Source organism: Gossypium hirsutum, chromosome A09 (assembly GCF_007990345.1).
Source record: "Gossypium hirsutum isolate 1008001.06 chromosome A09, Gossypium_hirsutum_v2.1, whole genome shotgun sequence".
In the NCBI taxonomy this organism is placed as follows: domain Eukaryota; kingdom Viridiplantae; phylum Streptophyta; class Magnoliopsida; order Malvales; family Malvaceae; genus Gossypium; species Gossypium hirsutum.
In genome coordinates, this window is record NC_053432.1 from 79,304,789 (window position 1) to 79,320,490 (window position 15,702).

General features: G+C 28.4%; 1 long non-coding RNA gene and 1 pseudogene across 1 annotated transcript; one reads left to right on the forward strand and one right to left on the reverse strand.

Moving 5' to 3' along the window:
* The first annotated feature begins 8,959 nt into the window (after positions 1-8,959).
* On the forward strand, positions 8,960-9,858 carry LOC107930182 (uncharacterized). Its single transcript, XR_001692986.2, has 2 exons — positions 8,960-9,102; positions 9,492-9,858. It is a non-coding gene; the product is annotated as an uncharacterized lncRNA (long non-coding RNA).
* Positions 9,265-12,050, reverse strand: LOC107930181 (methionine gamma-lyase-like; annotated as a pseudogene).
* Positions 12,051-15,702: the final 3,652 nt, after the last annotated feature.

Here is a 15,702-nt window from a genome sequence, read left to right on the forward strand (position 1 = left end):
AATGGCAATAACAAAACTGAGGGATTAATTAAGATTGTTAAGAAAGAAGAAGTGGTGAAGAGATGTAAGGGTTGGAAGCTATAAATAAGCGGTGAAGTGTGCCAAAACGGTGGGGTTATAGATTTTGCAATTTGCAGACACGCGACAAAAATTGAATATTTTAAGACTAGTGTTAGAAGGATTCACTTAATAAGGCAATTACTTAGTTGTTAGAATTAATTATTGAAAAGTAAATGAATATCATGTGTTTATTGAGGATGCATGGTATTTGGTAATAATTTAACCTTTTTTTACTTTAATTATTCTTTTTGATATTTTTAAACAAATATTAACTTTATTCTAATTTAGTACAATAATTAAATTTATTTATTTAATAGTAGAAGGACTAGTTTGATTAGATCCGAGGGACCTCTTAGCTACATTCAATTTCCTTACTTGCTTAGAATTACTCATAATATTTTTCAACTTTTAAATAGAAGAATAAATATACTTTAGCGTATTCAAATTCGCATATTTTTATATTGGCAACAATATTAATACCAACTAAATTAAAATTCAATCCACACTCTTATCTCAAAATTAAATATTATTATATGATCAAAATTAATTAATATGTAAAAAAAATTAATTGAATTTAAAAAAAAAATCAACCCTCTAGAGAATTTTTAGTGAATCAAACTTGTAATTTGAATAATATTTCGTTGAGCACTGATTATATAATTTCCCTTTCTTTTCTAACAACTCTATTTTAAAATTGACCTAAACCTTGTTTGAAGATGAAGGTTTAAATTTAGAAGTAAATAAAATTGACCTAAAACTTCTTTTCTAGACTTTTTTTTAATGACTCTCATGTTTGAAGATGAATTAAAATTGACCTAAAACTTTTGAAGATGAAGGTTTAAATTTACAACTACTTCTTCTTTTCTAGACTTTGAAGATGAAGGTTCAATTATTGTAACTAATAATTTCCACATTTTTGCCATTAGATCTTGGTAGTTGAGTCCTTGGGTCGGTTTTTTCGTTTATGCCATGCGCGGGATTATTTGTGTGTGTAAATTAAAGTATATTAAATTATTTCATTTATGCCATTATATTTTACTGTTGCAGTAGTATTTATATTAGTTTAAAACATTATTTAATTTAAATATCTCTTTTTTTTAATACATCGTTTTGATTTTATTTTTTTTATAAATCTTTTAATTTTAAAATCTATTTCAGAGCTATATTTCTTTTAGATTATTTTTAAAATATTGTTTCATTTAATATTTAAATAGGTTTATAAAGTATATTATGTTTAGTATTTAACCGTATATAATAACTTTCATTTTTATTTTTATAAAATTTTTTTTTATAATAATTAATAAAAGATGTTATTATATTTGGTTTTTACATGTAATTATATTATTTTGTCATTTCTGTTGAGATTTTAGTTTCAAATTTTAATTTTAATTTAATGTATGATGTTTAAAGTTATTTATAAATTATAAATTATTATTATTGTTATTATTAATGTCAATAAAATAATATTTAAAACTTAATTTAGAAAGGGTATTTTGAAACTTAAATTAATAACTATCCTAAAACTGAAAGTTTTTTTATTCTTAAATTTAAATTAAATTATTATTAAATTTAATTATTTTATTGCTACTAAACAATTATTTTCTTCCATTTAATTAAGTCATCAATTTTTTTAAAATCTTTACTACATTAAAATGATAGAATTTTGAATGATTAAGTTTGAAATACTCTTTTCTTTTATTTTTTTGTCAAAAAAACACATTCATATATTGGTTGAATAAACAAAGCACCATACTATCATTAACAAATAAAACATACACCAATGAATCATAAGAGAAAAATAATAGCCTAACAAAATTAAAAGAGCAGACATAAAATCAATTCTACCAATATTAGGCCGAATCCGACATTAGGCGACAGGCGAAGCCTGCAAGCCATCCTTATTCAAGATAAACACCAAGGAAAATGGTGAGTAATGAATCCAACCCTCCAAACACCAAGAAAGATGGAAGGTAATGAATCTGTTGAAAATATTGTAATTTATGGGAAATTTGAGGCATATTCTCAGGTAAAGGTGAAAAGTTGAATCATATAAAATTATGGCTGCATATTCTACTTCATGAGACCTTTATAATGGTGTATCATATGTTCAAAATGGTTGAGTAATGAATGAGAAATTGATGCTCAAAGTAAGCTACTTGGAAATATTTGTTGAGAAAAAGAAAAGCTTAGATCCCACATTAGATACCAAGTATGAGATGTGTATAATATATGATAACCCACTTGAAAGGTGATTGAATGAGACTAAGTTTAGAATCCTACCTCGCGCACAAGGGGATGTAGGTCCAAACCCGTCAAGGTTTGACGTGGGTGGATGTCAGGATCAAAATTTGATCAAACTGATTTAATTGCCCCTTTAATGCCAAATTTTGAAGACTTGGTATTCAAACTGTTGAAAGAAGCACAAGAAAGATGTTTGTGAATTAAAGTTTGTTCAAATGAGAAGAGGGAATAAATATTTTTACTACATTCATTGATGATAGCACAAAATATTGCTACATGTATTTGCTTAAGAGCAAATACGAAGCTATAGAGAAATTTATTCTCTATAAGCAGGAAGTTGAAAACTAACTTAATAAAAAAATTAAGATGGTAATAAGTGATCGTGGTGGTGAATATGTTGAAACATTTGGCAAATACTATTCACAAGATGATATTATTTATAAAGTGACATCACCATACTCTCCTCAATCAAATTGAGTAGTCAAACGGAAAAACAGACTCTAAAGGAAATAATGAACCTTGCTAGAAATGTAGCAGCCTAATTTTCAGTGGTGTCGGAATAGTGATTCGAGATCACTAAATCTGACAAATGAGTAGGAAATATTATTAATTTAGTGAGTATAAGTTAAATGTGAAGTTAGGAAAAATTTTGAAGTAGTGAATAGTGTACTAAAAATAAATATTAAAATAATTAGAATCGAAAATGAGGTATCGAGACGTCGAGAATTTTAAATCGAGCCATAAATATTTATAAAAATATTTATGGAGTGTTAATAAGTCAGTGTTAAAGTTTCGTCAAGAAATTTTAAAGTTCTGATAGTTAATTGAACAAAAAGGACTAGATTGTATTAAATGTAAAATTGTGGGAAATGATTAAATAGCTTAAATGATAAAAGAAAGAGGGTTTAAAAGGAAAATAGACCCAATTTCTCTTCGGGCTGGACGGAAATGGCATGAAATCAGCAAGAAAATAAGGAGAATTAAGGGAAAAATTGCAAAATTGCAAATTTTACTTAATAAAGCTAGGACTAAAGTGGAATTATCTAGATTTCTCTTTATTTTTCTGCATTCTCATCAGAAAAAAACCATGAAAGAGTTCCCTTAAGCTGGTTTTTCATATTTTTACTTCAAGTAAGTTCAATTCTTTATTATTTCTTAAATTTTTTGTGTTTTTGTGACTTTTACAACTAGGTCCACTTGTTAAATTCATTAGTTTTTGATTCTATAAAAGAAATTGAAAATTTATATGAATATTTTCTGGAATTATATGATGATTTTGGATGGAATTAGAGCTTTAAATTGTTTATATGCTGATTTTATTGAAAGAATTGAATAGAAAGTTAATGTTTGGGACCTAATTGTAAAAGAGTTTGAAGTTAGAGTTTTATGTAGAAATTCTGAATTTCAATAGTTATATAATAACTTATAATGTCTAGGAAAAGTATTAATTGAGAAAATTATCTTAATTGAGGGGTTAATTGAGCAAGGACTGAATTGTATGAATTGTGAAATTTGGGGCAAAATAGAAATCAACATTTTGCACTAAAACTGTTTTGGACAGCAGCAGTATTCTAACTTTGAAAAATCACCAAAAATTGTAGAAATTGAATTAGAGGATGAATAAAATATTAAATTAAAGCTTATTGAGTCTAGTTTCTTATAGAAAAATTATGTAAGCAATGGAATTATAAATCATGAGATATAATAAATTTTGTGAGACAAGGTCGGAATGATTTTGGGTTCCCCTGTTCTGACTTTGTAAAATCATAAAAAATTGGATAAAAACAATTAGGGGCTTAAATTTATATGTTTAGAATTCTGAATGAGTCTATTTTCAAGAGAAACAAACAGGAACATCATTTGAATCCTGTATGAGGAGATAATTAATTTTTAGTGAAGAAGGGTCGGAACTGTCAGACAGCTGAACAGGGGAGACTTCAATGAATAAACTGTATTAATTGGCCCAACCAAAAATTATGAATTTTTTATGGTAAAAAGACATGTGAGTCTAGTTTCAGGGAAAATTAGCGGATCTTAATTTTGAGTTCTGTAGCTCCAGATATAAATAATTTAGTGACTACGAAACGGGTGGATAGTCTGAATATTCACATAAGTAATTAGTGAAAATTATGGATAAGGTTACTTACAAGTGTGTTATTTATACCAAGGATGTGGATGGAGAGGAGAAGGAGGAAAAATATATGAATGACTCGTGTATAAATTAAACACATGCCCAATTATAATCGATAAGTGTTGGATTAGAAATGATATAATGTTTTATTTGGAATATTTATTATGAAATTATAATTATTGTTATAATACAAAATTTGAACTTGTGAGTTTATATGGCTAAATTATAGTGATTATTTGTTAATTTTATGAATTTCATGATGTGTTATTTCATATGTATTGATGATAAAATCGTGAATAATGTAAAAGCATGAAAATTGAATAAATGATCAAATTGAGCATTTTAGTTCAGTGACAAGATGAATTAAAGGAAAAGACCATGGTTGGACTATGGCAACAAGTGATAAGTGATAGCTTTGGCTACACTTATCTGATCAAGGATAAGTGAAAGTGATAAGTAATAGTTTCGGCTACACTTATCTGATCAAGGGCAAATGACAAGTGAAAAGTGGTAGCTTCGGCTACCTGATCAGTGAAAAGTGGTAGCTTCTACTACCTAATCAGTGAAAAATGGTAGCTCCGACTACCTGATCAGTGAAAAATGGTAGCTCCGGCTACTTGATCAGTGAATAGTGGTAGCTTCGGCTACAAGTGACAAGTGATTTCCGTATAAGACCATATCTGGGATATGGCATCGGTGTGATATATGCTACTGTATAAGACCATATCTGGGATATGGAATCAGTGAGATATGTGATTCGTGTAAGACCATAGCTGGGCTATGACATCGATATGTGATATGTGATATGTGATTACGTGTTAGACCATAGCTGGGCTATGACATTGATATATGAAAATGTGTAGGACCATAGTTAAACTATGGCATTGAGTAAACAAAGTACTCAATTCCGTAAGACGTTCACTAATTTGACAAAGTTTGGTAAGTGTTACATGGAATTATGTGATACAGGAAGTACGAGTTGATAAGATATGAGTATAAAACTTGACTGATAAATGAATTCATTTGTGATTATATAATTGTTCATCTTGAATGTACTGTCCATATGTATTGATAATTCAAACGTATTAATGAATAAAGTTCTGACATGGAATAAATTGAACACGAGACAAATAATTATGAAATTGAACTCGGAATTCATGAAAATGACGGTTATTGATATATGGAGACATGAGACATCGGTATATGAATAAGGAAAATGTTTGATAAATGTGTTTATTCATAATTATGGAATTATATACCTCATGTGTACTATTTGCATAAAGATGATATTTCAAATTCTTTAGTTATTTAAGCTTAAATATGAAATAGTATGAAATCAAGATAAGTTGTTATAAAAATATATTTAGATTACAGAGATATGGCTGATATATGTTGTATGATTACATAACATGAAATTGTGTATATATATGAGAAATTTAATGAGAAATGAGCCCATACACGTTTCTTGTTATTTATATGAGTGTACGACTGACAAGGGTGATGAAGTTATAAACAAAGAGTTACACGGGTTGAAAACACGGGCGTGTGACTCTCCAAAGTGTGAAAATTTTCTAAGTGTTGCAAAAGTTTCATATGTTTACAGTTTGGTCCTGAACCATTCTGAATGTATGTTTTGAGCCCCATAGGCCCATATAAGGGACGTTAAACATACGTATGAAAGTTTTTAATTTAGAAGAAATTTTATGGCTGATTTTTACATGATTGATCATATTAAGTTCGGTAATGCCTCGTACCCTATTCTAAGCTCGGAATACGGGTAGAAGGTGTTACAAGAAAGCTATAGATTATCATATGAAATATGGGGGGAAACTCCTCTATCAACTAATTAACTTTTAAATAAGCTTTATTAGAAGTTGAAAATACTTTTAGGAACTAATAATTAATGAGAGAGTCTTCTGCTTTGTTGCATTGCAACCATAAAATAAAGTTCTTTTCATTTGTTTTTTTCTTGCACTAGAAAAAATAGTGAAGATTGAGCTTATTTTGTAAATTAAAAAACTAGTCCCCTTTCGTGATTTAAAAATCATCCACATAATTTAAAAAATTTTAAAAAAACGTATATTATTTGTGGTTAGCTTAAATATCATTTTGATATTTAAATTTGGGAATATTTATATTAGGATGATTCTAAGAAACATAGTTTTTAGACACTAATAAAATAATGTTACATCATTGAAATTTAAAAATAACAAAGTATTATATAGTCATCTATATCTACTATCTTCTCCAATTTAATTTAATTTTAATTAAATTACTTAAAATAATTAATTTTTTAAATTATAAACAAACATCTTTTTTTCTTTTACAATTTTTAATAATTTTATTTTTTTTCTAGGAGTTAATATTTTTTATTTTTGTGCAACCCATTAAAAAAAAGTTTCTAGACAGTGGATTTTCTTCTTTTTTCCATTTTAAATTGTTTTTTTATTTCATGTTATACATTTTTTTTAAAGTAAAAGTTATATTGCATTGAATCTTCAATAATAAGAATTGTGTAAATTTTAAAGTTTCAATGTAATTTGAATTTTTTATTTGAATTTTTTATTTTTTTATTTTTAAAAAATTAAAGTTGGAGAGTATATTGAATATGGATAGATGTATAATAATAATTTCCTGCTTTTAAAATTTGACGTCACATCATCAAATTTAATTAATGTTGAAAAACTTTAGTTTTTAGGATAATCTTAATATAAGTTATTCCTTTAAATTTGATTACTTTTTTAAAAATTATCTCACCAATTTAGTACTTAAAGTCAGCATATGTTACACATTATTATTTTTTTAAATCTAATTTAATTGTGAAAATATCTTAAAGTTGATACTGTCGAAACTATTTTTTTTGAAAACTGGGATCGACTTTGGAAAACGAAAATTGGGAGTCGCCACTGATTTTTTTTGTTTAGGTGTGGTCGGATCACCTAGAAATTTAGTCATTTTAATAAAATATTTTGATTTACTGAAACGATGATTTTGGTCTACGAAATTTGAGAAAACGGGTTCAGGAGTCGGTCACGTACGAGGAAGGATTAGCACCCTCGTAACGCCCAAAATTAGTACCAAATTGATTAATTAATGTCTTAATGTCTAAGATTTTAAAATGTTTTGAAATATGGTTCTTTTTTTTAAACATTTGTGTGGTTCAAGTTGGTCATCAAAATTCTCTTGTTTCGAAGGTATATAGCATCACATCCAGCACGATTGGACACGATTCTTCATACCTTTAAAAATACGATTGATTTTTGATCCCCGAAGGCTTGCACGTTGAAAATTACAAAAGGATGTCCCATGATTTAGTCTAACGAAGAATCGAAACCCAGCACGATAGGGCACGATTTCTTCGAATTTCCAAAACATCGAATATTGCCTTATTTTCGAAATTTTTTTATACAATTTTAAGTAAAAATAACATAATGTTTAAACTAAGATGCGTTTAACTCATTTGGAAGAAACAATTAATTATCTAAACACAATATATGATATAGTGAAAGTGAGGTAATTTAAAAAAGGCTATGTAGATAATCTGATAAATAATGGGCAAATGAAGAAATATTGTAATAGTAATAATTATAATAATCATTTTGACATTAGAAATCATATCATAGTAATAATAAATGATTAGAATAAAAAATGGAACATGCGTGATGAAGAAAAATAAATAAAATATGAAGGTATAAAAATAAGTAAAGAAATAAAAAAGCAACGAGAAAAAAATAAGAATAATGACAGATGATGAAATTTTGTACAAAAATAAAATCAAATATACATAACAGTAATGTTAAGTATTTTAAAAGTAAAAGAATATAAATAATATTAAACCTAGGTATTTAAAAGGATAATAAACAATAAAAAAATATAAAGAAAATGAACATAAATAATCAAAGGACAGAATTGAAACTTAAACAGAATTAAAAAAGGTAAACTGAAATTAAAATGAAATTTAAAATCTTAAATAATAGTAAAATGAGTGATTGAACAGTATATAAATAGGAAAATGAATGAATAATAAAATAAAAAAATAATATATAACTTTATCATAAATAAATGAATTAAAAATAAGAGGGCTCAATTATAACTTAAATAAAATTAAGAAGGCAAATTGAAATAAATAAATAATAAAAGGGTTAAAATATAAATAATAAAATAATTAAAACATGCTTAAGGACTAAAATGGAATGCGCAACAAGTAGTGGGGATCATCGGGAAGATTATCCCAGGCCTTATAAACACACCGTTCTGCAGGGGGCCAAAATAAAATAAAATAAAATTATAGGGGAAAAATTAAAAAATGAAAAAAAGGAAATGGGACTAAATCGCAATCGGCCATGAAAGCGAAAGGGGCTAGTGCGAAAATATCCCGTTTCAACAAAAACACCCGGATCCTAATTGGAGCGCGTCGGGTCGACCCGTTTTACTCTAAAACGACGTCGTTTTGTGTCAGTAGGCACTAAGCCAAAACGACGCCGTTTTATTCATGTTATAAAAGCCCCAAATATTTTTAAAAATTTCATTTCAGCATTCTCCAAAAAAAAAAATGAGAGAACTCTCTCATTCCCTCTCCCGCTTTGTGATTTCCGGTCATCGGACTGACCACCGGCAGCCGTGGCTCCGCCACCGTCGACCACCGTACACGGTGGTCAGAAATAAAAAAGGTAAAAATTTTTATTTTTATTTTTTTCTATATTTATATATAAATATACTATTTTTTAAAGAAAAAATAGAGAAAATGTTTGTATGTGTAGTCGAAAATTGAAAATAAAAAGGAAAAAGAAATGAGACCTTAACGCGTTTGAATCTGTTTTTTTTCTTCAACACTTGCTTCTTTTATTTTTGTATTCAAATATATGTTTGAAAACATTGATTTTACATTCACAATTTTCTGATTTTTTTTTAAAATCCCCCCTAAAATACAATCGGTTCCCCCCTCCTATTTTTATTCGGTGATGGTTTTTTTATAGCCAAACAAAATACATTATTTTATCGTTACTGTTTTGCTTCTCTGCTTTCTTCTTGTTTGCTGCTCTCTTTGCCATGTTTGCAGGTTGCGTGAGGAGTCAACGAAGAAGAAAATTTCTTCTTTGGTGTAAGGTCAGAGATGGACCTTGGGACGAGGAGCAGGTTAGGCGCCCGAGGATGAGCGGCGCACATGGGAGCCTCTAGGGTTTCGTTTCTAAGTTGGCTTTAGGTTTTGGGCTTTTAAAATTTAGGTTAGGTGGGCTGATAATTGAGTTTAGATTTGGGTTGATTTTGGGTTTGTATTGAGTTTATTTATTATTATTTGGGCTTGTTGGGCCCGGGTAAATTTGGGCCCGTACAGATCCAATACTTCCCAACTCTTAAATAATTTCAGCTTCTTTTTGACTATTTGTAACTTTTAACTGTTGAGGTTTTAAATACTGTTTGGTTTACAGCTTCTTTTTATCTGTGATTTTGGTGATGAGTCGGTTTTGGTCCATGTGTTTTTGGACCACAGAGGTTTAACTAGATTTAGTATCACTTTCAGGTTATATAGGTAGCCTAATTATTGGCTAGATTTGACAACTGAAGTAACACAAATAAAACCTTTTATTACCCAGCACTAAGGGATCCATCATTTAACAACTGAAGTAACACAAATGAAACCTTTTGAACAAGACTTCGCTAACTCATTATTCAAGACGAATACAACTTTAATTTTTGCTAAACAAGGTGGAATCCACCTCCATCCTAGAGATTGCCCTTTCGAATTGGCTCCACTTCTGCTCCAATGTCCCAGTATATCCAATCGACATCCTCACCAGCCCCGGCAAGATACCGGCGAGGGCCTTCTCTTCTGAGTTCAATTCACTGCTGGTACTGCTACCGGAGCAAGACATGAGAGTCTCGTAATAACCCAAGCTAACCGCTATTAACCCAAATTGAGAGCTGTTCTGCAAGTGGTGCATCGGCCTGTTAGCTTTCTCTTCCGATTCCATGTCGACACAAAGGAGACCGCCGAATCCGTAGCCTTTGTTGGCCATGGACTTCAATAGGTGGTGTTGAGGGTGGTCCTCAAGGCCTGGGTACACGACCCTGACGCCCAGTTTCTTCATTTTAGTAGCATATTCCAAGGCTCTGCGGCAATGCTCCATCATTCTCAGGCCAAAGTGAGGTATCCTTTCAGAGAGTTCAAAGGCAACCTTGGCGTTCATGGTCGGGCCTAGAAGCATCAAAGCACCTTGGTGCAGGTCCATCAACAGACTTGCAGGACCACAAACAGCAGCTGAAATTTCCCATTTTATTGCATTAACAAATCAGTGCGTCTAAATATAATCAAATATTAATAAACCAATACGATGCTAATTAACTAGTTCTCGAAACGATACTTTTTACTTTTCCACTAAAATTATCAAAATTTAGAGCATTAAAACTTTAAGTTGGTATACAGAATTTATCAGAAATATGATAAAAAAAAAAGCAACACGCGATATGCTTTGCAATTGATCACTAATGGCATCATTCATTGGGTAGATAAGTTTCCCCTCACCAACCCTAAAAAGTTTGGTTATTTGTAGAGTTCATATCAGAAATCTTATTCGTTTGCCTTCAATGAACCCCAAACTATATTCATTTGCCATTTATATGATTTTCCGACATAAGGCAAGTATGGTATTGGTACATGAGAAACATACGACGAAAAAATCGAACCTGCGATAACATCAGCCCCACCGCTTATGAACTTGGAGATACTATGAACGACAATATCGGCACCAAGCCGGGCAGGGGAAAGAACCATGGGAGAGAAAGTGTTGTCGACGACCACCATGGCTCCTTTGTCATGTGCTAGCTTGCTTAGCTCCGGAATGTTGGCCACTGTGAGTGTGGGGTTAGACATGGACTCGAAGAACAACACGTTGGTCCGTCCTTGGACGATGGCGTTTTTCACCGCTTCGTGATCGGTTATGTCCACAAAAGTGGTCGTGATGTTACAGATTCTGGGCAAGAAATGGGTTACTCCGTAGAGGGTCGCCGACGCCACCACATGTCCGCCGCTGCTGCAGAGTTGCAACATCACTGATGATATAGCAGCCATACCTGTCATCACGAAACCATATTATTAACCTCGAACTTAACGGTTGTGATAATACTTTATCTGCATATATAAATTATAATTAGACGTTACCACTAGCAGTGCAATAGGCAGCTTCGGTTCCTTCTAGGGCGGCCATCTGACGACCGAGATTTAAGACGGTGGGGTTGAAGTGACGACTATAAATGAAGAAATCACGATCGGGACCCAGTTCACCAGTGAACATGCGGCGCATTGTCTCAGGTTCCATGACGGTGAAGGTGGCGGAAGCTTCAATGGACATGTTAACGCCACCATGCTCACCGAATACATGGTGCAGGCTGGCTAATTAAGGAGGCAGCAGGGTCATTTTCCCATGCTGCTGGTGCCACTGCCAGTGTTGGCAACATAGATTTCTTGGCCACGAATATCTCATCATCCCCTTCAAAGCTATCAGCCTCCGCGGCTCTCTTCTTTCCGGAAATTCCAAATTCACAGCTACGGGTTTCTGCCATAATTAAGTGTTAAGAAGGATTGGTTAACGATGTAAATGGCAATAACAAAACTGAAGGATTAATTAAGAATGTTAAGAAAGAAAGAAGTGGTGAAGAAATGTAAGGGTTGGAAGCTATATATAAGCAGAGAAGTGAGCTTGCAGACACGCGGAATTAATGACAAAAATCGAATATTTTAAGACTAGTGGTAGAAGGATTCGTTTAATATCGTGTGTTTATTGAGGATGCATGGTATCGGTAATAGTAAATGGAATAATTTGATTAGGTCTAAGAGGCCTCTTAGGTATATTTTCAATACCCTTATTTACTTAGAACTATTCATAATATTTTTTAACTTTTAAATGAAAAAATAAATGCACTTTAATATATTCAAATTCTGTTTAAAACTTAATTCACTCTCTTGTCTCAAAATTAAATATTATTAAATGATGAGAATTAATTAATATGTAAAAATTTTGAGTTGAATTTTTTTTTAAGAATATTTTCAACCTCTAGAGAATTTTTAGTAATTTGAATAATATTCGATTGCACACTGATTATATAAGTTTCCTTTCTTTTCTAATAACTCTATTTAAAATTAACCTAAAACGTCTTTGAAGATGAAGGTTTAAATTTAGAACTAATATATTAAAATTCACCCAAAACTTATCTTCTAGACTTTTCTAATAACTCTATTTAAACTTTATCTTTGAAGATGAATTAAAATTGACCTAAAACTTTTGAAGATGAAGGTTTAAATTTACAACTAATTATTGTAACTAACAATTTCCACATTTAAAACTAATACTTTTTTAATTACTTAAATATGCTTCTCAGAACTATTCTTAAATTTGTCAAATTTTAAATTGTTTCTATTTTTATTTTACTTATACAATAGTATTTATATTAGTTTAAAACATTCTTTAATTTAAATATCTCTTTTTTTTAATACGTCGCTTTTATTTTTTTAAATGTTTTAATTTTAAAACCTATTTCATTTCTATTTTTATAAAAATAAGAATGTTTTTATAAGAATTAAAAAAACTGCTATTCTTACATGCAATTATATTGTTTTATTAATTCTGTCGAGATTTTAGTTTCAAATTTTAATTTTATTTTAATGTATGGTGTTTAAAGTTATCTATAATTTAAAACTTATTATTATCTTTATTATTAATGTGACTAAAATAATAATTAAAAAATGAAGTATTTTGAAACTTAAATAACTATCATATCAAACTCAAACTTTTTATATTCTTAAATTTAAATTAAATCATTATTAGATTTTTATTATTTTATTGCAACTAAACAATTATTTTCATCAATTTCTTTTTTAAAATTGATGATGTTTTTAATCGATTTTTGTTCAATAAATGACTTAATTAGATAAAAATAGATGTTTAAAATCTTTACGACATTTTGAATGATTAAGTTCAAAAAAAAAATTATCGAAGAAATACATTTGATTGAATAAACAAAGTACCACAATATCAACAACAAAGAAAAAACACACCAACAAAATAGCAGAGAAAAATAAGAGCTTGACAAAGTTAAAAGAGTAGACATAAGATCAATTCTACTAATGTTAGGCAGAGCTAGCAAGCTCTCCTTATTCAAGATAAACACCAAGAAAGATGGTAGGTAATGAATCCAACCCTCCAAACACATATCTACTTTAGCATGCTTAATTACTTAGTCCATAGCTTTGTTAGCATCCTTCTAATCAAGTTTAAAATAATTAATGATAGACTCTTCTGCTTTGTTGCATTGCAACCATACAACAACAAAAGTTGTTTTAATTTGTTTTTTCTTGTTGTACAAAAAATGGTGAACATTAAGGTTAATTTGTAAATAAAAAAGTAGTCCCCTTTTGAGATTTAAAAATCATCCAGCGTAATTTTGAATTTTAAAAAAATGTATAATATTTGCGGTTAGCTTAAATATGGTTAAAATGTGAGGATTTGACATTTCAACAAACAAAGATTTGCTATTTATAGTAAAAATGTCAAGTCATTAACTAAATCTACTTATGACATACAAGCAATTATTTTACAAATATATAAAAATATTTTTATTTCTAAAAGAGTTTCAAAATTTTTTAAAGTTTTAAAATATTAAAAAAATAGTTTAAATATGAAATATTTATTTTTATATTATAGAAAATAAAATTAATTATAAAGTAAACACAAATAAAATTCATTTAGGATAATAAAAATATTTCAACTTATGTATCAAAAACCGTTAAAACATTACTATTTAATTTGCTTTTGGATTTTTCTGTTTTTTAAAAATTCAAACATGAATGATGAGTGTGTCATGAATATTTATAACCTATATAAAAATATCAATTTAGAAAAAAAAATTGAACTAATATAAATATGTATTATTTTTTATCATAGTATTAATTTCATATTTAAAAATAAAAAATTAATGTCAAAATAAAAATGGTCATAATTATACATTTAAAAATAACTATATTTAATAGAAATTGTGATAATTACACATTTAAAAATAATTATAATTTAATGTATAATTATTAGCTAAAAAAGTTATGCTAATTTTATTGATGTTATTACTTAAATAGAATTTTAAGCATATTAATTATCACTTAATTAGTATTAGAGTTAATTCGTTAATTAATTATTATTTTGAATAATATCACTTTACATTAATTATATAAAATAAAACTATATTGTATATTGAATATGCTAATGCATTTGAAAATAATTTATTATAATATTTTAAAATTAAAAAATTAATATATTTTAATTATATTTAATAATTTAAATAAAGAATATTATTATAATTATGTAAATCAATGTAAGTTAATAAACAGTAAAATGTTAATCATAATGCAAGTTGTTTGAGAGGATGGAAAAGGTGTAACGATCAAATCTAAATAATTAGAAAAAGACAACTTAGTCAATATATATTTGGGAAGAATATAAATTGAAGAAAACTGGTTCATGGAATAATAAATATGATAATTCGTGTATATTTATTTTATATAGTTTTATCATATTGTAAATATAAATATTTTAAAATTTTAGATAAAAAAATCATATTTTTTAAAATATGTATATTATCGAGAGTTTAGGATTATTATGGTTTTTATAGGCGCAAACTTAGTATTAATTTCTACTCTTTCATCTTAATTGTTTTGCACTTTTTTTGTATAATGAGATTAAAAATTGACGCATGCAATGACTCAACACGCAATTATGCAAGTAGGCTTTTTCCTTTTTTAGAATATGTGCCCAATTACTTTTCCTGTTTATATACACTTACCATTCATGAATATTTCCAATTATGGTATGAGATTGGTGTATCTGTTTTTTTTTTTCAAATAAAACAAACTTCTTTTAATTTGTTTTTTTCTTGTTCTACGAAATAAAAATTATTTTTAAAAAAATAAATATACATTTGATATTTTATATTTATAAATTTATATTTTATAGTATTCTTTGTCAAACAAACACGATATAAATATATTTTTTATAAAATATATATTATATTGCAATTTCCTTTTAACAATTGAAATTTATTTTATAATAATCAATATCATATATAATCTTAATAATAAATAATGTTTAATTCAAACTTAATTTAAATTACATATATGAGAGTACATACTAACACATTAGAGTTGTAAGGGATAAATGAAGCTAAGTATTATCTAAAAAAATACTCATATTTATATACTAGATTAAAATATGTCATAAGTCCTTGTA